The 23,402-nt window shown below is 43.3% G+C and overlaps 1 long non-coding RNA gene across 1 annotated transcript; it reads right to left on the bottom strand.

Moving 5' to 3' along the window:
- Window positions 1-2,162: 2,162 nt before the first annotated feature.
- On the bottom strand, window positions 2,163-5,947 carry LOC138282614 (uncharacterized). The gene is made up of 2 exons (XR_011200978.1): window positions 5,726-5,947; window positions 2,163-3,568 (listed from the first exon to the last, which is right to left on the bottom strand). It is a non-coding gene; the product is annotated as an uncharacterized lncRNA (long non-coding RNA).
- Window positions 5,948-23,402: the final 17,455 nt, after the last annotated feature.

Below are 23,402 nucleotides of genomic sequence, written 5' to 3'. Positions count from 1 at the left end.
TCTCTATTTCAAGGACCATGCCTCCTCTCCCGTCTCAATCTAGTGTGAGATGGGAAACAGCCTTTTCTACGCGGCCGGAGCAATGCCTAGCATAGCCAGCAAGCCTTACCACACTTGCCTGAAATACACAAGTGTGAGATCCACTATGTCTTTAACCATTTCCCCGGTACACTTCCCACGAGGGCACCCATTCTATGACAACTTGACTGCAATCAGTAGCTGTACCTAAAAGCTCAAACTGGTGAGCTTCAGATGGGCTTGCCCATGATGCTCCCTGGAAAAACCTACTCTGCTCCACAGCACAGCCATCTATCTAACTTTTCAGTTTCCCCCCTTTTGTAATTTAATTTAGGTATTGTTTTTTTTTATTATTTCTAGAAATGGTAAGGATTTTTTATTGGACTTTAAGTTTTTGATTTGATGGCTCCTAGATATTAGGTCAATGATGAAAACAGAAAAGGGACTTAACATGCACAGATATTACAGAAAGGCTAAATGGAATAAATCTATGGGTCTATCTGGGTAGGCTACTTTCTCCACGCTGATTCTCAATCTCGATGTCTTGAAGTCACTGGTCATAGGGACTGGTTATGTTCGGAGTGGTGTGACTTTTAGTGCCACAATGGTGACTAGGGAGTTTGGATGAAAGTGATGTTAAGACCTGTAACTCTGATGGGCACCACAAGGATGGTACATACGTTAAGTATGAGGGGGATCTATTTTGCTTGTGTACAATTCTTGCAAGACCATCCAGCTTCCTGCAACATGAGTCAATGTAGGGTGTTCAAGGACATCAGCATGGAATGCCCCCAGTCTGTCAACACTGAACTTTCACATAATCCTGTTTGTGGTGCAAGGATTACTCAAAACTCTAGTCCCACAGTGCATTTGCTTGTATGATATTTTATGCCCCTCAAGATGACGTGACCTTTCCAAAGCCCAGATCATCAGTTCAAATAGGAAGATTGTCATCTCTCTACACTGGAACATTTTCAAACAGCAAGCTTAGTAAGTCCCTGTGGGCCTCATTCTCCACACACACATCACCTTCAGTAGCACACAGCACATGTCACAGACAAAGATCCCACCATAATGTTAGTCCTGAAAGACTGGAATGTTTTTGGTTTTGCCTCCCATCCATTGAGGAAACGTGCCCTGCCAGTGCTCCTTTATAACTTGCTATGCACCCATCTGTGGGTCCACCATCCATGGCACTTCTACTTGATGGGGGTTTCCTCCAACAATATTATTAGATATTGTATTATATACATTATAATATATATATTATATATCCATACATCAATTGTTTCCTTTGTTGAATTACAGAGATGACTGAAGCAGGGGTGGCACCACCCGACATCAAGTTTACTTTAGGCACTATCAGTGTGAGTTATTGGGCTTACTTGAGAGTTTGCTGGGCGGTGGGTACGATTACACAGAAATGACACAAACTCTGATGGTCTGTACTCTGGGAACAAAGAGGAGCTTCAAATGGTTACCTTTAGACAGGCTGTGCAAGTCCAAAAGTCCATTTTATGCATTATCAGCCAGTTAGTAGGTCTACTTGAGTGTTGGTTGGGTTTGAGGAGGCACACAGAAATGACATTAATACTCAGTGTGGGGTTCCAGGTAGTCTCTACTCTGGGCTCAAATAGCGGCTTTGAAATGTTCTCTTCTGACAGTCCTGTATAAATCAAAAAGTCCACATAGGCAGACTGAAATTTATTTATTAGGCAATTTTGAAGTGTCTACACCTCTAGTTCTAATTAATGAAAACCAATTTACCTCCCTGCGTTTGCCTGTCACACCAGGTTAAAGTGGCTTCGCCTGTATAAGAGAACATATTTTGATAGCTCATCTTGTTCAATTATGGGGGGCCAGACAATTACAGTATACACAATATTACCACCATTTTATAAAAAATGGCCTTACAAAATTGCCCCAGTTCCCATAACATATATTATTTTAGTTGAATGAATGACAAATAGTTTGTTTCTTTGAATTAATATTTTATTACTTCAACCAAGTAACAAAAATATATGAACACATATTTAGGATATTCAATTCTCATCCTTTTGGACAACTTTTTCAACTTCCAAAACCAGAGCTTAGTGAAATGACACAGTAATTTAGGAATATGTTTAGAAACTTTTCAAAAACAATTCTATGGATGCCATTAAATTTATATACTCTGTGATGTTTCATCGTTTGAAAACATGTTTTAAACAGTGATGTGTTGTCTTTTCAAAGCAAAAATCACAAATATGTTTGTAAACAATGCACATTTTCCATGTGTTGTAAACATATTAAAGAAAACGGTAGAAAAAAATCCTAAAACATTCACAGTGAATGTTTAAATACAAGTTACCATTTTAATACAAATACATACCAAATTATATTAAAAATTGGTAAATAAATATTTTTTTAATTAGTTTAGTTAGACAAACACAAGCACCTCTTACACTTCCCTTTTGTCATAGGGATGCACATTGTGCACCTGAAACACCATTCTTTCAAGCATTCAAAACGGAAACTACTGCGTGCACTTGGTGATTTCATAAGAAGACTCGCATTACTTACTCACATTATTTCCCATTAATATAACAAACTTTTTTGTGCATACACTCTTTCAGTTACAATACCAAAAAAAAGAAAAGAAAAAAAAACAGGTTTTGCTTGGAATGCTGGCATTCACACGAGTGACTGGGCCACATCCAGCACATTCTTTTTTTTTTTTGCTTACTGGGCACACACTCATTAAATTACATGCAAACGACCTACACAAAAACCCAAGTTATGCACACTACTAGCATTACATCTACACACCCCTACACAAAACACCTCTTACTACAAACCCATTATAGAAATTGGGGTAGACATACTCGAACTCCTATTTTTTTTCCGAAGAAGAATATTTTCATTGTATATTTTTTAACAACAGTGCTTCTCACACCACCTAACATTACATTACAGCATTTCATCTAGAGACATTATCAGACGCACTCGGCCATTTCTGTTTCGCATATCATTCGTAGAACACGCATGATTCTATAGTCCGGAAAAAATATAAAAACATCCTATGGATCTGCAGCCATGTCTCTTGTTGTTGATGCAATGCCACAAAATTTCCCAATAAGAAAATAGGGTTCTCCATTGTAGATCCTAAATAAATCAAAAGCTCGACAAATCCTCCATATTGCACCTTTTGGTTCACAGTTCATCAGCAGTCTGCGGGGTACCACTTGCCACGCTCCTTTAGTCCACAAATCTAGCCATGTGCATCTTCATGTTCGACTCTCCAGTGCTTCAATATAGAAGGCTTGCGCCATCCCTTTATCTGCATGCTGACGTGTCTACTATTCCCTTTTTGTTTTGGGGTACTTTTATGAGAGCTGTGCAGCATTTTTATCCTTTTTTTCAGTTATATTTTGAGTTTTCTGCCCAGGCAGCTCCCATCAAGTTCCAGGGTTGAGGAGCTTCGAAAGTGCATTGATAATTTTCTGCTTTAGATCCAGCCTATCGCCAATTTGCTGCAGCTGCAAGGCACAGTCCGCAATGACTTTCTTTTCTGTAAGACAAGTGAAAAACAAAATGTTAATGGACTTTCAGTTTTTACACAAGATGATATTTGCATACAAGTCACCCACTGCTTTAACTGACATTTTTTTTAAAGATGCTTTTTTTCTTAAATAAATTGTAGTACACAATTAGACATCCCTTACCTAAACCACAGGCACAGTCAAATCAAGGTGTATTTGTACCAGTTTATTTTACAATCATACACCACAAAAACATATTACAAATGAAAGAGGGATATTTTGTTATGTATCAGTGTACTTTCTGTCACCACTCTTCTCTTAAACATGGTATTTGCACATATTGTGGTAACAGCACACAAATGTGCTTCTTTTGTTAAACTTCTTAAGACAACTTGCACTTTAACTTGGAGCACTGCATCAGTGGAGAAGTTGGCATAACCAAAAAAGAAATGTTTACATTTCAAACGTGAAGCAATTCAATATTTACTAATTTTCTTTCGCCAAAATTATTTTATCGAGGTCATTATTACAAATTGTGTCGCTCCCCTATGTCCACTCGTGTCTTCTCTACTCTATACAAACAGTAGTTGAATACAGAATAACACATCACTCTGCTGTTCACGTTCTGGGCATAGAAGGGGTGGACAATGTATATGTCAAGCAACATTCATATGGCCCTGGCTTAAAAAAACGACTGGTTTCCTGTTGTGACGCTTCAAAGTATCTAGATTAATGGATTTAAGTTGTGCCACCATATATGATACAGGACGCGTTTAGCAGCACTGCCACGTGACAGCTTTAGAACCAATCGTGTAGGCCAGTGATGCGAAAACAGTACAAATAGAAAAATAGTACACGAAACAGAGGAGATGCTGCTTACAATCGATACAAAAGGGAGCCTGCGCATTGCACAAAAAGTACATGAGAGAAAAATATATTGGGAACATAGTGCTTTTTGCCTACATATATTGTGGGCTTTGTGAAATAAATGCTACTCTGCACGTCAATGTTTAAAAAACACATCGACATCCAGAGGTTTCTCCAGAGGTTGAAATGTTGCACTTTTAGAACACCTTTTTTAAGAAACTAAATAAAATACATTAGTATACTTAGATAACGAAAAAATACAATAACATAGTTATAAACGAAATAAAATACAGTTGTATATTTATTAAATGAATTAAAACAAACAGTTGTGTCTTTGAATGCCGGCGAAGCCATTTCACCAAAAAGGGCGTATTTTTAAAAACACACAAAAACCAATGATGGACAAGGTGGCATTTTTCACCTCAGATTTGTATCTGAGGCCATCCATACCCCAGAATCAAGCACAAGACATATACGGGCAGATGCTCACTCTAAAGTAAACAAAACGGCGGGAACTAATCGGGTCACACCAGGGCAGGTGTCACCTCTCACCTCGGGCTTCAGGTGACGGTTTTTACGTGTTTTTAACAAACCTGCTTCGGTATGTTCCTGGTGACTCAGTGCATTATCCAGGTCAGTGGCAATTTACTCCACCCACTTCAGCTGGCGGCGGCATCACCTCCCTGCTACTACCTGCTGCTTTATAATCCATCACCTTACTTCACCTCGCCCTTGCCTGACCCTATAGGCAGCCTCCCAAGTGCCCAGTTACTCATCCACTGTTTTCCAAGTTACCACGGTGAACTGTCCTAACCCCCAAATGGCAGGTTAAATAGAACAAACATTCTTAACGTCATTCTCGGTCTAATACGTAGAAGTTTCATAATAGGATGCGCCAAAATTCCTCGATTTTCCCCTACAAAACGTTAAACGGAGAGTCGAAGCTGGTCTAACATGCGCCATCAGGCGCCGAAGTCCATCATTACAGTGTGAAGGGTTTTGTGGGGGAAGGGAGGGCGGGGGAAGGTTCGGGGTGGGTTTGCGGTGTGGAGACGGAGGGGTTCGTAGGCTGCTTTCGGTCACTCTGGGGTACACGGTCTCCATGAACATTCATTACCAACCCTGAATCGGCATCTGCGGGCCGATATACGAAAGCATTAAAAACCCCCAAAGCAGATGCTTTACAACAGGAAAAGCGCCTATTCTAAGATTTTACATTGAAATCATAGACATTTTAGGCCCTAAAACTATGACTAACATCATTATTTAATACGAAAAAGAGCGCCAATATATATGGCAACGTCGCATACATGACTTACCGGCTGTAGACTGGGAATTCACTTGCTGGGCAGTTTTCCTCGGTTTACTCTTCGGGATCATGTTGCAGGCTTTGCTCATAGACCTGGCGGGGAGGTCCGGGGCCTGTTCTCTGCGCTCAGTGCCCGGCTGTCTGTGCTCCGTGGTGGACTGTATGTGCTTCGTGCAGTGTCTCATACAAGATCCGACTACTGGTGCTCTGCCGCCGCTGCCTCGTAGGCTTCTGTGCCTATAGCGTGAGAAGCCTCAGGTAACAGAGGCCGGGGAGGAGTCTGCGGGGATTCCCACAGCCTTGACCCCGCCCCTGGAGATAAAAATATACCTTGAAAGCACGAGCTGGAGAGCAGAAGGGGGAAGTGCCGCTTTCCGGATTAACGTGCGGATTAACATGCCCAGGCAGGGCCTGCGTGCGGTCCTGACAGCCCCCTCTCTTACTAGCGTGCACAGCAGGTGATAACAGAGCCCCCAAGGCAGGATCCCGCACTGTGGTGAAGTGGAAATACCCTTCTTCGTGGAGAGGGGTTGGGGAAGAAAACCCAGCCCTTGTGAATGTATAGAGGCCCTTCCAAAGTTTGAAGACGTTAATCATTTGACGTGTGACTGTGAGACGTGAGCTAATAATGTAGTGGTCGAATTTAGAGTAATCTGCCATGGAGGCTAATTCAGGACAGGAATCTAAACAATGCAGGACAAAGGTCAATTTTACTTTATCAATACATTTATTTACTGTTTTTTATAATGCACTTATTTACGATTTGTATGCACTGTGCTATATGAGCTTGCCTCTAGGTATGCTACATTCAGATGGCGCTTTATGTTCTTGTTCAACAGTAAATTGGCGTCAAGGGAATCACCCCTACCCAATCTTTCTTGGAGAGAAAGGAACAGCAACATTTTGATTATGTTTCTAAACACTTCAGTACACATGAGAAACAGTTTAGCAAACATTAAGGTAAGTGACCTTTTCACCTTCTACTCACCTCACCATCCACTAGACATCAAACGTTAACAAAGTAATGAGGCAGAGCAGATGGTGTGGGTGAGTCTCCCACCTAATGCCAGGATGTTAGGTACCCCCAACTTGTCTGTAGTCTCACACCACCAAGAAGATCCAAATGATATATTAGAGTGTGTGTCAAGGACTCAACATTCATCTCAGGACTGGGAGCCTGTTCACCAGACACGGAATTAAAGAGCAGGATGAAATCAAGATTAGATGGGAGATCCATAGCAAGTGATTTAAAGGGTCATTATTAAGAAGTGGACAAATAAGGGAGAGAAGAACAAGACGGGACAACTCCTAAAATCAGATAGCCCTCCATGAATATTGGAAAGTATTGCATACATGGTGAGTAGTCTCAGCAAAGCGGCCAGAAGCAGAAGAAGCACAGTCAACTGGTATAAAAAGCAGCACCCACCCACCCTGACAAACTCTGACGGTGCAGTGGTCCATTGGTGGTGCTTCTGGAGGGCAGGCAGGGCCTTGGTCCCTTGGAAAGTTGGGTCATGAGCAATTGTCCACTCTGTCAATGTCTTGAAACGGCTCTGCAGTTGAGCCAACCCCACACCAATGGTCTGGCTCATCCCTAAGTGCCAAATAACATGTAGAGTCTTGAGAATATTTGGGATGCAAAATACACAACACTCAAAATATAAGAACATGTTAAAGACTCCAAAATGCATAAAGTGTCTCTTTAGCACATAGAAGTGTTTCAATGTATTGTATTGCATCACAACATTGCATTGATATTTATCTGAAGTGGACGTTTCTCAACATTCATTTCAAAACATTTATTAACCATCCCTTCTGACAAAGTGAACCAATAGTCTGCTGTCCCTTATATCATGGCCACTAATATGTTTTTGGCTGGTGGAACACCAGAGACCATTAAAGCATGTACAATTGAGATTTTTGTATAGGATCCATCTTGAACGGAATTACTTGAGAGAGTTCTCAAATGAAGCAAGCTGATTTTACTTAAATCATGCAAATTAATCACATGGGTGAGCCGTGATTTGAACCCAGTATTCCTGGTCACACATATTGTATTCAAGCACCTGACTTTCTTTTTCTCCATCTCCTTAAGCACCAGAGGACATTGTACAATTGTTTCAGATGAATAGTATACTGTGATAAGTAAACCCAGATCACAGGTTATTTTGGCACAAAACCATATGCTATCACTAGCTTTCTCAAACTTTACATAGCTAGTCAACGCTGCGGTTGAAATGCATTAGAAAAAGCATGGATACTGTGATCCTGAGTGCAATTGGGATGGTGTCAGTGAGCGTGGAGGCAGAATTATAGGTGTGGCTGAAAATAACAAAATATTCAGTGAAAAATTTGTTGATCTTTCACTATGAGCTAATAGCATATAACATAATTCACACATTAAATCAAAAATAAATAAAAGCTAAACTAATCAGCGGGAAACACACTATTTTATATTATGAAACCTCTTTTGAATAATGTGATTACTGCATAAGTTTATGTGAGCAACCAGATGCACGTAGATTTAGATCTCTTTTGGCTAGCAGGAAATAGTGACATATATTTTTAATACTGAGAGGTCCCTGCCTCTCTCAGAAGGGACTGTGAATGTGTAAGGCACTATTTTAAAGGTGCATTACACACAATATAATAGTGGCTGCCACAAGATGTGGAACCAAATTTAGGTTAAAGACAAAAAAGTGTCGATCTTAGTTATATGCAGATTGCACCTCTGCAAACAGTTTTACAAATGTCCATTAAAATAACCCATGTCACAGCTCAGCTTAGAACACCCTAACAATACCTTACTAAATGACAAACCTTTCACTTCAAGCAGCTTAAGGTGAACTCTATAAATTAACACTTATACCTGTATTCAAGCAGCCTTCACATGCACAGATTAACCAACTGGACACATTTAAATTTCTTTGAGGCAGTCCGACACCCGGTCAAGAAGGCTGGTTTCTGGTTTACTTGTCTGCATTCCCCCTGGATCACTGCACAGGAGACCCTCTTCCTTGTGCTTCCGATGGACATTTAAATAAACTCACGGACAGTCCGTGAAAATGATGGACGCAGACAGAGATCTGTCTGTAACTAGAAAGCCATTGAAGTGAATCCTGGTTTGTGCAATGGAGAATAGTGATGAGTATGGTGAGTGCTATCCGGTCCAAGTCTGTGACAAAAAGCACTGTGAACATATAAGTCATTATTTTAAAATTGTATTGCACACAGTGTAAGAGGATGCACAAAATGCTCAATCGTGTTTTAGGATAAAAAAGGCCTTACAAAATATGGATTTTAGTAATACTCTAACCGTATATAGTGCGCATTTTTCAATAACTCCTTTAAAAGCACACACTTCTCAGTTCAGGTGGTAACTCCTATGCAATATCTCTCAAAAAGAATAAGTCTGTGGCATCAGGAAGTTTCAATTGACCCCATCAATTAAAGCCAATATCTTGGCTTCCAAACACCATTTAATATTGCAGATTAATCCATTGCTCACATTTACATTTTTGTCAGTGAAGCAGACACCCTGGCAAGAAGGCTTGTTTAGCTGTCTCTCCCCCCGTTTCACAGCACAGGAGACAGCCTACCTTACACTTTTGCTGAAGCATTTTAACTCTCGGAATTAACTGTCCGAGAAGGTTGTCTTTTCCCAAAAAGTAGGGGAACTGTTTTACTTAAATAAAAAAATTATGGGCATGTCGTGCCCTTCAGATCCCACCCACAGTGACCACTGTAAGAATGTGCAACCCATGCCATAAGAAAGCATCAACAATGAGAAATGTTTTCACCACATGACCATTATTGCTGTACATTGTAAGTTTGTGGTAACTTTTGAGAATATAAGAAATTCTATCAATTAAGCTAAATGCACATACGTGCCAAGATGAAAGTATACACACGAAGGAGAATTACAAAAAATCCTTCGGAATTTAACTTACATTTACTTGCATTATCGTGAAGGATAATTTCAACAAAAGAACACAAAAATAATTTATTTATTAGCTTAAAAACATTGTGCTGTTTAAATTGAGAGAGCTTGCATGTTTGAATATATACACTATAATACATTTTCTAGCATTTGCAACAAGAATTTTAGAGTCTATTAAGGATACGGAGGTGAAGATTATGCTTTCTTTCTCTTTACTACTCTAAAACAGCAGCCAAAGAAAACTCAGGAAAATTACACTTGACTGCCTCTTTCTTTTCATGTGCTAAAGTCTGAACCTAACGAAGGCGCAGGATAACCTTAGAGGCAGGCAAGCCAAAACCAAATCGAAAACAAGGTCCACGACCAACAAAATTAATTCCATAAACGTAGGAGACCATCAGGTATCACCAAGAAGCCTGCGTTCTAAGACATCTCATTCTGCTCTGTTCCTGAAACCAAAATATCTGGCATAAACCATGCTCCAAGTGAAACAATATTAAAGTGTGGGCAATAAACAACGGCAACATACATTACAGATTATGTCACATATTTTCAATACCACAGTTTGTTGTTAAACAACTTACCTCCCCAAACGTGTGGGATAATCCTCGCATCCATATCCTTAATAGAATCTAAAATTCTCGTAGCAAATGCTAGAAAATGTTTTATTCTATGGCAGGATCGGAGGATCAGATTATACTGGTTCAAAGCTGATTCACCACAACAGAGGATGCATCTACAATCAGTTTATAATAAAATGCTTTAAACACAGTGTTAGATGACCAATCAGCTGCACGTAAAATATCTTCCAGCCTAGAAACCAAAACAAAAAACTTTTGAAGCCATGGCCCCCCTATCTGAATGAGCCCCATAACTAGAAACATCAATACTAGCTTCTGCTATGACGCAGTGGATCCCGCAAGCCAAGGTTGCAGCAAAAACAGGCTTGTAAGGGTTTCAAACAGCCAAAAGCAAGGGTCCATAAGCATGAGCACGACAAGCTAGCGCGCAGTCCTCAAATGTTTTCAAATACTTAACAACACTTAATTTCTCATTATGGAGAAAAGCTGGATATTCAATACTCCAAGACATAGTTTTTGTTTGTTGAGATATAAGGAAGGATACACCTTTAGGAGACAATAACCTACCTTCTAAATCCAGCGCTTTTACGTCCAAAACTGTGCTGGGATGAGAGGCAGTGTGCTCCCTTCCCCCTTGTGTTTAAAAGGCTCCCTTAAGCCAATGAGCTGATGAGCTCCCCTGGGATGCCCCATGTACCTGTAGACTGGTACCTTGACCTGTGAAGACAAGGGCAGCATACAAGCAACCCAAGAATACTTTTATCCGCTCTCTTCTACTTCTACTTCTTCTCTCTACTGATGAAGGGCTAAACCTAGAAACACGTGTCTTGAGATAACACCACTGCCTGCACCAACTTTGGTGAAAAACGACAGCAGCTTTGAAGTAAGTGCACTGCATTTACCAGGATGCAATGGGGTGAACTGTGCAGGGATGACAGGCAGTGTGCTCCCTCACCCCCTTGTGTATAAAAGGCTCCCTTGAGCAAATGAGCTGATGAGTACACCCGTGTACCTGTGGAGTGGTACTGTGACCTGTCAAGTCTTGGGCAGCATATCAGTAATTGCAGATGACTTTTATCTGTTCTCTACTGATGAAGGGCTAAGCCCAGAACCATGTGTCTAGAAATAGCAGCACTACCTGCAACAACTTTGGTGAAAAACTACAGAAACTTTGAAGTAAACGTACTGCATTTACCAGGATGCAATGGTATGAACTGTGCTGGGATGAGAGGCAGTGTGCTCCCTCCCCCCCAGTGTTAAAAAGGCTCCCTTGAGCAAATGAGCTGACAAGTTCACCTGGGATGCACCTGTGTGCCTGTAGAGTAGTACTGTAACCTGTGAAGACTTGGGCAGCAGACCAGCAACCCCAGATGACTTTTATCTTCTTTTCTTCTCTCTACTGATGAAGGGCTGAACCCAGAAACACATGTCTAGAGATAACAGCACTACCTGCACCAGCTTTGGTGAAAAACTACAGCAACTTTGAAATAAGCGTACTGCATTTACCAGGACGCAATGGTATGAACTGTGCTGGGATGAAAGGCAGTGTACTCCCTTCCCCCTTGAGTTTAAAAGGCTCCCTTAAGCCAATGAGGTGACAAGCTCCCCTGGGATGCCCCATGTACCTGTGGAGTGGTACCTTGACCTGTGAAGACAAGGGCAGCATACAAGCAACCCAAGAATACTTTTATCTACTCTCTTCTACTTCTCTCTACTGATGAAGGGCTAAACCTAGAAACATGTGTCTTGAGATAACACCACTGCCTGCACCAACTTTGGTGAAAAACTACAGCAACCTTGAAGTAAGTGTACTGCATTTACCAGGATGCAATGGGGTGAACTGTGCTGGGATGAGAGGCAGTGTGCTACCTCACACCCTTGTGTTTGAAAGGCTCCCTTGAGCCAATAAGCTGATGAGTACACCTGTGTGCCTGTGGAGTGGTACTGTGACCTGTAAAGACTTGTGCAGCATACCGACAGCCCCAGATTACTTTTATCTGCAGACTTCTACTTCTGCTCTCTACTGATAAAGGGCTAATCCCAGAAACACGTGTCTAGAGATAACAGTTCTACCTGCACCAACTTTGGTGACAAACTACAGCAACTTTGAAGTAAGCGTACTGCATTTACCAGGATTCAATGGGGTGAACTGTGCTGGGATGAGATGCAGTGTGCTTCCTCCCTCCCTTGTGTTCAAAAGGGTCCCTTGAGCCAATGAGAGGACAAACTCACCTGGGATGCACCTGTCTGCCTGAGGAGTAGTACTGTGACCTGTGAAGACTTGGGCAGCAGACAAGCAACCCAGATGACTTTCATCTGCTCTCTGCTACTTCTTCTCTTTACTGATGAAGGGCTAAGCCCAGAAACACGTGTCTAGAAATAGCAGCACTACCTGCAACAACTTTGGTGAAAAGTGGAACAGTGGAACAGTGGTATGAACTGTGCTGGGATGAGATGCAGTGTGCTCCCTGCACCCCTTCAATTTGGATTTGAAGAGATCCACCTGACAAGGGCACATAACTCAAAGGATGAACCGAAAGACTTGAGGATGGAGTTTCCAGTCACTGTGATCCACCACAAACCTGGAATTCCAATCTGCCACTTTGTTGTCTTTGCCTGGAAGGTATTCTGCTACCACAGTGATCTTCTGACGAAGGCAGAAGTGCCAAAAATCCCTGGTGATATCTGGCAAAATGCGAGATCTGGTGACCCCGATCTGTTGATGTACCTGACTGCGGATACATTGCCCATCCGGAGTAGAATGCAACTATTGTTTTTCTTGGGAGAAAGGTACTTGGTTGCAAAGGATCCTGCAAGGAGTTCCAAGCAATTTGTGTGCAGAGTGAGCTCTTAAGGAGACCACCTACTTTTGGTAGAAAACTCAGAGCACTTTCTTCCCAAGCCCCAACGACTGGCGTCGGATTTGATGACAATGCCCTGAAAGGCCCCGAAAATGGCTCTAGTGTTTCACGTTTCCTTGTGTTGCAACCACCAGCTCAGTTCCGGTTTTGCCTCGGGAGAAAGTGGGAGATGACAGTTGAAGGTCGTTGATGAAAACGAATTTTCTGTCTCCAGAGGGCCCTGTAATGTAGAGGGCCCACGGAAATCACTTGAATAGAAGAGGTTAACAGAGCCACAATTCGAGCTAAGGATCTCAAATATGCTATCTTTTTGCACACAGCTGCTGTTAGAAATGGGTTTTCTGGTTGGCTAGGGTATGCACCTAAGCCAGACAGAACCCACCCACTCTAGTCAAGGCGAGTGAGTTACACACCCAAGATAAAACCTGCTCACCCCCTTGGTTGCTTGGCACGAGCAGTCAGGCCTATCCCAGAGGCAATGTGTAAAGCGTTTGCACAACATGCACAACACACGTGATGCACTATCCCCACCACAGAGGAAACACAACACAAAGTTATATAAAAATAAACTGTATTGTGAACATCATTAGACCAAACACAGCATGACAGCAATAACCTGCTACCCATGCATTTGTGTGAACTTTACACAGTACTATTACTCTACGAAAGTCAGCAGTAGTCACATAGAACACATAGGTTACTGGTTATTCTTCAACACAAGCAGTATTCAGGTAAACAGTAGCAGGAGAATGCACATATCATGGTAAAGCACATATCCCCAGAAATGCATAAGGACATTACCATAGTCGCATCATCATGGCTGCACCCTCTCCAATGCACACGGCATGACAAACATGTCACCAAAATGTCAAGATATTACAAGAAACGCACCATCACCTATATTAGACAAGGGGCGGTAACCGTAGCCCCATAGGTAACGTACAGGGGCTCCAGTGCTCCCATTGGCTAGAAGGTAGGTGGTAGTGGAATGAACTGGCACACGGTCCTCCAAGGAGCTTGCACACTCCTCCTACCAGGAATACGGTAGCCCTACATCCATTGAGGAGCTTTAAGGCACCCTTGTGCCTATTACATGTACGGCGGTACTTTTGCGGTGGACAGGGTAGCAGCCTGCTCTCCTTATGGGGGTTGCTACCTACTAGCTACGCAGCACTTTTGTCATCAGAGGGGAGTCGGGCGACTACTGCCGGCTCTGGACACCCCAACAAGAAAAAGGATTGATCCGGCAGCCATCAGCGTCCGCACGGGACGGCTGCTGCCTTTCTTCCAATGCGGTTTCCAGACTCAAGGGCCCCTGGTCTCCTCTGGCTCAATCTGGGGTCGGGAGCACCTCGGGGACCACAAGACTAGCCTGCAGGCCTCTCTCCGTCAGATTCTCGGGGCAGAGTGTGGCAGAGCCGGCAGCGGGCCGGTTCACTCCTTCCTCTCCTCCTACTCAGAGGTCGCGGCCGTGGCTTCTCAGGATGTGGTTTTCCTCTCCTGGGAGAAATACAGTATCTCTTTGGCGAGCCTCCTGCTTCGGGGCCTCATCTGTATCCAGCGTATCGCTCTACCAATGGGGGAAGGGAGCCCTTGCAGCATCCACAGACTCTCCCTGCACCAAGGTAGAGGGAAATCCTCTGGATTCGGTCCCCGCTAAGCACTCTCCATGCGCCGGGGACCAGCAATCTGTAGTGCTCAGCAGGTGCTTAGAAATCAGAGCCTGCAGTGCCCCTGATTCAGCCACCAACAATGGGACACAGTGCTTCCGTGCCCCTAGCGCTAGGAAAGCAGCGGACCAGGCGCCCTTCCAGGAGGAATGAAGTTGCAGGGGACAGGGGCCACAGCACCCAGCCCCTGGAGACAGCAGGAAAGGGAGCATAGGGTGGTAGGGCCCAACAACAGGCCAGCACAAGGGATTGCAGTCAGGCAGTTCCTCCTTGTGACCCAGCAGGTCACAAGTCAGCCCAGCAGCAGCAGTCCAAGGCAGTTCCTGGTGACTCCCTCCAGCACCATTTCTTCAAGAATGTTTCTTGTCCATTTTACATGGGGAAAATCCCCTGTACTTATACTCAGTTTTGCAAAGCACTCACAAAGAGAGGGAGAAGAGGTTCCAACCAGTTACAACTGGTTTTGGGAGTGTCCACTCTCTCCTCCAGCACAGGCTCCAGACATCAGTTGGGGGTAAACAAGCCCTTTGTGTGAGGACAGGGCACAGCCTTTACAAATGCAGGTGTGCTCCGCCTCCCCTTCTCTCGGCCCAGGAAGACCATTCAGTATGCAGATGCACCTCTGAGACACCTCCACCGTCCCTGTGTACAGGCGGTCTGAAAAGTATGCACAAAGCCCAGCTGTCACTCTGCCCCAGGCTTGGATTGAAGTCAAGCTGCAAAACACCAGTCATAAGCACAGAGACATGCTTACTTTCTAATAGTGGCATTTTTATAATGGTAATAAGAAATCCCCCTACACCAGTAAGCTGCATTTCTCACTACTATTACAAACATACCAAACATGCCTTCTCAAGCCCTCATAAATCAGACAATACCCCCTAGTCACAAGGCAGGGCATTTCCACTGCAATCCTATGAGCATAACAGCACTGACAGCAGTGAGAAACCAAATAGGCTGTTTGTCACTACTAGGACAGGCCCCACAACCAGACACATGTCTTACCTTCTACATACATAGCACCCTGCCCATAGGGCTAGTTAGGACCTACCTTAGGGGTGACTTACATGTAGTTAGAGGTGAGTTCTGGGCCTGGTAAGTAAATTTAGATGCCAGATCCCTGTGGCAGTAAACTGTGCACGCAGGCTCTGCAACAGGTTTGAAAGGCAACTTCTGTGGGTGGCGCAAGCAGCGCTACAGGCCCACTAGTGGCATTTAATTTACAGGCCTGGGCATAGGGATACCACTGTACAAGGGGCTTACAGGTTAATTAAATGTGCCAATTAGGTGTAAGCCAATCATACCAACTTTAGAAGGGAGAGCACCTGCACTTCAGCACTGATCAGCAGTGATAAAGTGGCCAGATTCCGAGAGCCAACAGCAAGAGGTCAGAAAAAATAGGAGGAAGTAGGCAAAAAGTTTGGGGATGACTCTGCTCTGCAAAAAGGGCCAGCTCTAACAGCTTCTTTCAATTCTCCCTTGATGGATTTCATCTTCAAATTCGGGCGAAGAAGTTGAGCCTGAATTGAATCAACTAGGAAGCTCAGGAATCCCAACTGTTGGGCAGGTTCCATCAATGATTTTTTTAGATTGATCACAAATCCCAATTGTTGAAGAAGGGATGTTGTCCAGGATAAATGGTTGCGGCGAGTGTCCTTTTCTTCTGCCAACAGAATCATGTCGCAGAGGTATACAGTCATTCAAATGCCCATTTCCCTCAACTTTTCAACACAGGTTTAGAAGATTTTTAACACCCGAAGGGAGGGACTAGGTTCTCAAACCATTGTTTCTTCCACTGGAATTGAAGAAGCCGCCTGTGGGGATGGAAAATAGGAACTGTGAGATAGGTTTATTTAGATCAAGACCCACCATGCAGTCCCTTTTCTAGAGGAAATCGCGGTGGAGATGAAAACCTTCAATTTTGAAATGGTAGTAAACCCATTGATTGAACTGTCTCAGATTTAGCGCTAGTCTCTGACCCTCACCTGTCTTCTAGACCAGATATATATTGCTGCAGAAGCCTTTGGGATGAGTAAACCAATAATCACAACTGGTGTAGTGGAGTGGAGCAGAGTGGGACAAGTTGTCTACTCTGATTAGCAATACTGGTAACGGAGTACCAAAGTATTTAGAGAATGTAGTATTTATCCAGCAAATGGGGTGGGTTCCTTAATGGAAGAGGTGGTCTCACACATGTATCGTGTCATGCTTCATCCTTGAACACCGCTCCGCACCCTGGTAGGACAATGCCACCAGGGCGGACTCAACCTCTTGGTAAAACCTGCACCATAGGGAGTTCTTATATAAAAAATACTGGACAAAGGCAGGGATCCAGATTACATAAAAATACCTCTAGGGCTACCACTGTAGTTCACCTTTATTAGTGGTGTCCGTGGGTATGATAAAAAACGATGGGACAGTAAAAAGAGACTAATTACCCTAGCTGTCTACAAAAGCCAACATGTTTCTGACCTCGCTGTGATCCTAAAATGGTCTGGAACATTTGTCAGGGCTCAGGATCCCTAGTAACTAACCCAAAGGTATGGTATCAAAAGCAAACACGCAGGACCTACCTAAGTGAGGGTCAAACTGTAGGTACCTAAACAACAAGGTAGCGGGGAACAAGAGCATTTTGTGAGTCCCACCATCCCAGGAAGCTCTCAGATGAGCAAATGGGGAGGATGTGTGTCTCTGTCTCTCTCTGTGGTCCATAGCCTTTGGGATGAGGACAAGAAGGAGCAATGACCTGTTTCGTGAGGAGTTCTTGAATCTGTAAGTCTATAAAACGCACATCTTGTAGGGAAAAATGGAGAGGGGGAGGAGGAAGGGGCTGAACCTCAGTCTGAGAGAGTCCTATGCAATAGCCGTGGACAGTGTCCAGAACCCAAGTGTCGGAGGAAATTTTGGTCCAATTGTGCACAAAGTTGTGAAGCCTGTCCCCCAAAGGAATGACAGAAAAAGGGAGAGCAATTAAGAGGAATTATGTGTAGCCTGGTAGTTGAAGGCCTACATTTGACACCTGTGTTGTAACAGCCTCAAAAACCTCTGGATCTGGAGGGGAAGAATCCAGCTTGGGAGCTGTCCTGCCAGTTCCATTGGCGATGGAACCTAAACCCTTACTGAGGAGCTTGAGAGGCAGAGTGGCTGGCTGGTCATCCTCGGCCACTACCAGCCCACCCAAAAAGGGGTTGAAAACCTTCTTCATTGAAGTTTGGGCTTTGCCAAGGGAGGTGAAAGTGTTGTCAAACTTTACAGTGTCTTTGGGGAAACGGTTCTCCGAAGAGTTTTCCCTCAGCCAGTGGCCCAGCCTCCGACTGGGGTTGATTCACATCATTACAGATTTGTGCCTCTCAGATGCCAGAACACAATGGGCATTACAGAGCAGACAAACCCCTCGTTGCGCCCACTCCTCCAACACATCAGGGTTCAATGGGATGCCAGTATTTTGAGCACTTAAGGTCAATTCTAGAATTTTTTCCAAGAACCCAGAAATGTATAATAATTTATCTTGTCAAGCTCTGAGGACCCTATTGGTGCCTTTTTTGGGGTGTATGCATGGTTCTTCAAAAAAGTGAGTCAATGTCATGGATCTGCGCTGTCTTGTGAGGGAGATCAGGTATGGGGCATTCTTCACTGGGTGTAGATCGTACCTCTTTCTCAAAACTTTCACAGAAGTGGGTTTGCATGTATTCCGCCATTGCAGAGGCTGGTGTCCAGTCTGAGAAACTGGGATGAATAATATCATCCGGCTCACAGGTGAAGTGGGTTTGGGGAAATGATTGAGAGGACCCTGTGTGGGGACTGGAAGATCATTTCTGCTTTTGCTTGAGGGTCTGCTATTGTCATAGATGGAGGATGAAGGAGGGTCAGAGTCTGAGTCAGAGGAGGTGTCTTGTGTTTGAGAGCACAGGAGTGCTTTGGCACTGTAAGAATGTTCCCCCAGAATTTCCTGTGACAGTGGGAGGAGGGTACTGAGTCATGGAGGGGTTGTGAGGGCCCTGAGGATAGAGGAGGGGTGGGAGAAGGGGCTAAAGGACGGACAGATAACACATCAGGGCATTTAGCAATAGGTTGTAAGGCCGAAGAGAGCGCCTTGTTAAAAGAATGTTGGACCGAGTGATCAATCACCCCGACAATGCTATCATCAAAAAAGTAGCATTCATTTTCATCATGCCCGTAGACCTCATAGTCTTGTTCAAGTGGCTTGGGATCTGACATTGTGTAGGCATCCAGGAAAAAATGGGGGGAAGAGCCTTGAGGCAGTCTACAATCAGTCTCTAATGTGACTAATATGGTCCGCAGAGGGAAGCAAAAGGTCGAACTTAAGAGGAGCAGGGGGGAACATTTGACCAATGAAGCAATACAAGGATTGTTGTAAGGTCAGGGTGTCGGTTGGGAACAAAAAGAATAGGAAAAAATATAAATCCGTACCAATTATGCAGATTATGGCAGTATTAGGCTGAAAATATGTCCAAGCATCAGCAATTTGTCCAGTCCCAGTTGTTGCAGCTCAGGGAAGGCGCAACAGTCCCCGAGGAGGAAGAGCCTCACCGAGACACCAAGCATGTATGGAGCACGTCAGCAAAGTAAAAAGATGACTACGTGCGAGTAGCCCAGTATGGCTACTCACGCACTCCTCGCTTCCAGGCGGGTCCGCCACCCAAGCAGCCCAGTTAACACAAGATAGGGGAAGGAAAGTCACCCGCTTGAGAGGAAACCAAGAAGGCACAGGTGTCAGAAATCTGAGTGGCTGAATAGCATGCTTGAGACATGTCAGGGAACAAGTGGGAAGGTGCAACCTGCACCCGAGGGGAAGGATGAAAGGAAATGAAGTGCACTGCCAACAATGGTAGTAGCACTAGGGGAAACTGGAAGTGAGGTAGTCCAATGGGAACCAAGAACAATAAGCACAAGTAAGATAATCTCAGTTAAAACAATTGATTGCATACACAATACAAGAAACATAGATAAGTGAAAGTGAGGCACCTATCTTGACTGTGGGGCAGCAAAGAATGAGGCAGTCAAGATGGTGCCTCCTTCTTTTGCAGATATGGAATGGACATGATTGCTGGACTGCATTGGGGGCGTGGTTTAAAGCCTTTTGGGTTATGTGGTTTGTGTGTGTCATTTTTCTGAGTTTTCATTGGCTGCTGTTTTTAGAGTAGTAAGGAGAGAGGAACCATAATCTGACCCTCGGGTACTGCCATAGAATCAATGGCAACGTTATTTTTTTGCCATTTCAAATAGACTTTGTAATAGGGACACTGGATCCTTTTTATTTCTTCAAAATGGCACTGGGGAGCCTGCCATGCAGAGCAGTAAATGGACCAAAATGAAACATCCCTAAGGTCTTCCCCATTGTCCTCTACATGGTTACCTGAACCATAACTGGATCCTAGAGTTTTTAATGCCATGTATAAGTGCCTGATTTAAAAACAAAGTTAAAATGTTCTCAAATATAATTTGTAGAAAATCTCAAGCACACTTAGAATATGCAAATAATTCCAAAGGTTTCAAGAATAGCTTTGACAGTCATCAATTTCAGGGAGTAATCACATGAAATATTTAGCATACATGCCGACATTCCCAGTTTTAGAGCAATAAATGGCTTTATTTTGGCTTTCCCTGTCTACAAACATATTTAACTTTAATCCAATACATTGGGATATAAAGTGCCTCAGAGTTTCTTTTCCAAGCCCTCTTCTCTGTTTTCAAATGTGAAATATATGATATTTACCCATAAAAAATGTAGCAACTGTGCATACACACTGCATATGAGTCAAATTTGCCCAGTCTAACTTTTTATTTTTATTTTTGTTCTCCATGGAAACATTATTTTCCAGACTAAGAAAGCCCATTCCATAAACTCCATCCAGTTTTGGGGAAGCCAGGTTTCTCAGAACAGTTGTAGCCAATGCCGTGCCTGCCTTTTGGTACCTCACATACCACCCAACTCCCTTCAATGTCCCAGTTTTCTGAATCTTGCTCACAATATGCCAAAAAGTTTCAGATTGCTTATGTGTGACATTTTCATGGTTTCACTGTACTTATGAGTGACAATCAACAACCAAATGTATGACACTTGGAGTGCCACTTTCCTGCAAGCAAAATCAAGAAATGATGTCCATGAAATTGATAAATATCAGAACTTAAACCCATTTAAGCAATGAGAAACTCTAAGAAGATCTTGAAACTGCTGCAAAACACCTGATCTTTGCTGCAGGCATATTCATCCTCGGCACTACTTTATGGTTACTCAAAAATGCCACTAGACAAAACTACAATCTCTCTCCAGCAGAAACATTAGTCATCAGTTAACTTTGACATTTATTTGTTGCCTAAAAGCTGCTGGACACACAAGTAACTCTGCATCAGGTGCTTTTAAACCCATAAATTATATCTAAGGACAATGCGAAGTGGGGCTAAACCACAAGTAACAAAAGCAGTAGCCCACTGAGCTATCCAGATAAAATACTGTTTGTGATATGCTGGCACACGTTGTTTGAAGCAGGTAGATTTCTAACACAGCACCCCTCCCCACCCCAGCCTAGCGCCAGGTACAACTGAACCAATTAAAATAAATAATTCATGTTGAATGAGTCAAATGAACTTTTGACCATGCAGACCCAAGGTTGTTATATCAGTGGTGCATGCTAGTTTTTGGTTTTAAAAATCTGGTCACTCTTACTGGGACAGAAAGCTGACCCAGGCAGGTTACAAAATATTTGAGAAGCAGGATCAACAACCATATAATTTGCATTACAGGGTATATCTGTGACCTGCCATTATTGACAATTTTTTGGAACAAGCGCATTAACTAACTGAGCCGTTCTACTTTTACTGATACCAGTGACCCGCAGCTTACGAAGAGATCTCTGTAGAAGATGTGATATACTTGTAGGCTTTCTTATGAAGATGGATCGGTGACCCACAGCTCGACACTCAGTCTTTTTGATGTACCGCATATGCTATCAAAAAATTACATTACGCTTTGAATGCTGTAACGGCACAGCCACACACAGAGCCCACATTCCCATGGACAGCATTCCCTACCTCGTTATTCTCATCAAGCTCATCCTCGAGAGCCGGCGCTGCCCACGGGCTTGAAATAAAAAGTATTCTAGCATTTCTATTAAGGACAGCATTTATGATGAAACCCAGATCCTGAAGGAGAAGGACCATCAATTCTAGATGAGTCAGAGCTAACTAAGGACATTGGGCCATGATAATGATGTAATCTAAATAGATGATCAGATGCACCCCTCAAGCTCGCAGGCACTTCACAACGGGCCTCATGATCTTTGTGAAACCCCATGGGGCGGAGGATAGGCCATAAGGAAGAACCCTGAATTTGTAACACAGACCTTGCCAAAGGAACTGAGGAAAACATCGAAGGGGAGGAAAAATGGGGATGGTTAAGTAGACGTCCTTTAACCCCTTAGGTGCCAAGCCTTTTTTCGGCTATTTGGGGCAGTTTGCGCTTAAGCCCTCATAACATTTTGTCCACATAAGCTACCCACACCAAATTTGCGTCCTTTTTTTCCAACATCCTAGGGATTCTAGAGGTACCCAGACTTTGTGGGTTCCCCTGTAGGAGACCAAGAAATTAGCCAAAATACAGTGAAAATTTAGTTTTTTTCAAAACAATGGGAAAAAAGGGCTGCAGAAGAAGGCTTGTGGGTTTTCCCCTGAAAATGGCATCAACAAAGGGTTTGCAGTGCTAAAATCACCATCTTCCCAGCTTTTAGGAACAAGCAGCCTTGAATCAGAAAACCCAATTTTTCAACACAATTTTGGCATTTTACTGGGACATACCCCATTTTTACTATTTTTTGCGCTTTCAGCCTCCTTCCAGTTAGTGACAGAAATGGTTGTGAAACCAATGCTGGATCCCAGAAAGCTAAACATGTCTGAAAAGTAGACAAAATTTTGAATTCAGCAAGGGGTCATTTGTGTAGATCCTACAAGAGTTTCCTACAGAAAGCAACAGCTGAAATAAACAAATATTGAAATTGAGCTGAAAAAACCAGCCATTTTTCTCCACGTTTTACTCTGTAACTTTTTCCTGCGATGTCAGATGTTTTAAAGCAATATACCGCTGGACTCTTCTGGTTGCGGGGATATATAGGGCTTGTAGGTTAATCAAGAACCCTAGGTACCCAGAGCCAATAAATGAGCTGCACCTTGCAATGGGTTTTCAATCTATACCGGGTATAGAGCAATTCATTTGCTGAAATATAAAAAGTGAAAAATAGGTATCAAGAAAACCTTTGTATTTCCAAAAAGGCCACAAGATAAGGTGTTGAGAAGCAGTGGTTATGTGCACATCTCTGAATTCTAGGGTCCCCATACTAGCATGTGAATTACAGGGCATTTCTCAAATAGACGCCTTTTTTACACACTGTCTTACATTTGGAAGGAAACAATGTAGAGAAAGACAAGGGGCAATAACACTTATTTTGATATTCTGTGTTCCCCCAAGTCTCCCGATAAAAATGGTACCTCACTTGTGTGGGTAGGCCTAGCGCCCGCGACGGGATATGCCCCAAAACACAACGTGGACACATCACATTTTCAGAAAGAAAACAGAGCTGTTTTTTACAAAGTGCCTAGCTGTGGATTTTGGCCTCTAGCT

Source organism: Pleurodeles waltl, chromosome 1_1, assembly GCF_031143425.1.
Source record: "Pleurodeles waltl isolate 20211129_DDA chromosome 1_1, aPleWal1.hap1.20221129, whole genome shotgun sequence".
Classification (NCBI taxonomy): domain Eukaryota; kingdom Metazoa; phylum Chordata; class Amphibia; order Caudata; family Salamandridae; genus Pleurodeles; species Pleurodeles waltl.
This window is presented reverse-complemented; position numbering and strand designations above follow the sequence as displayed.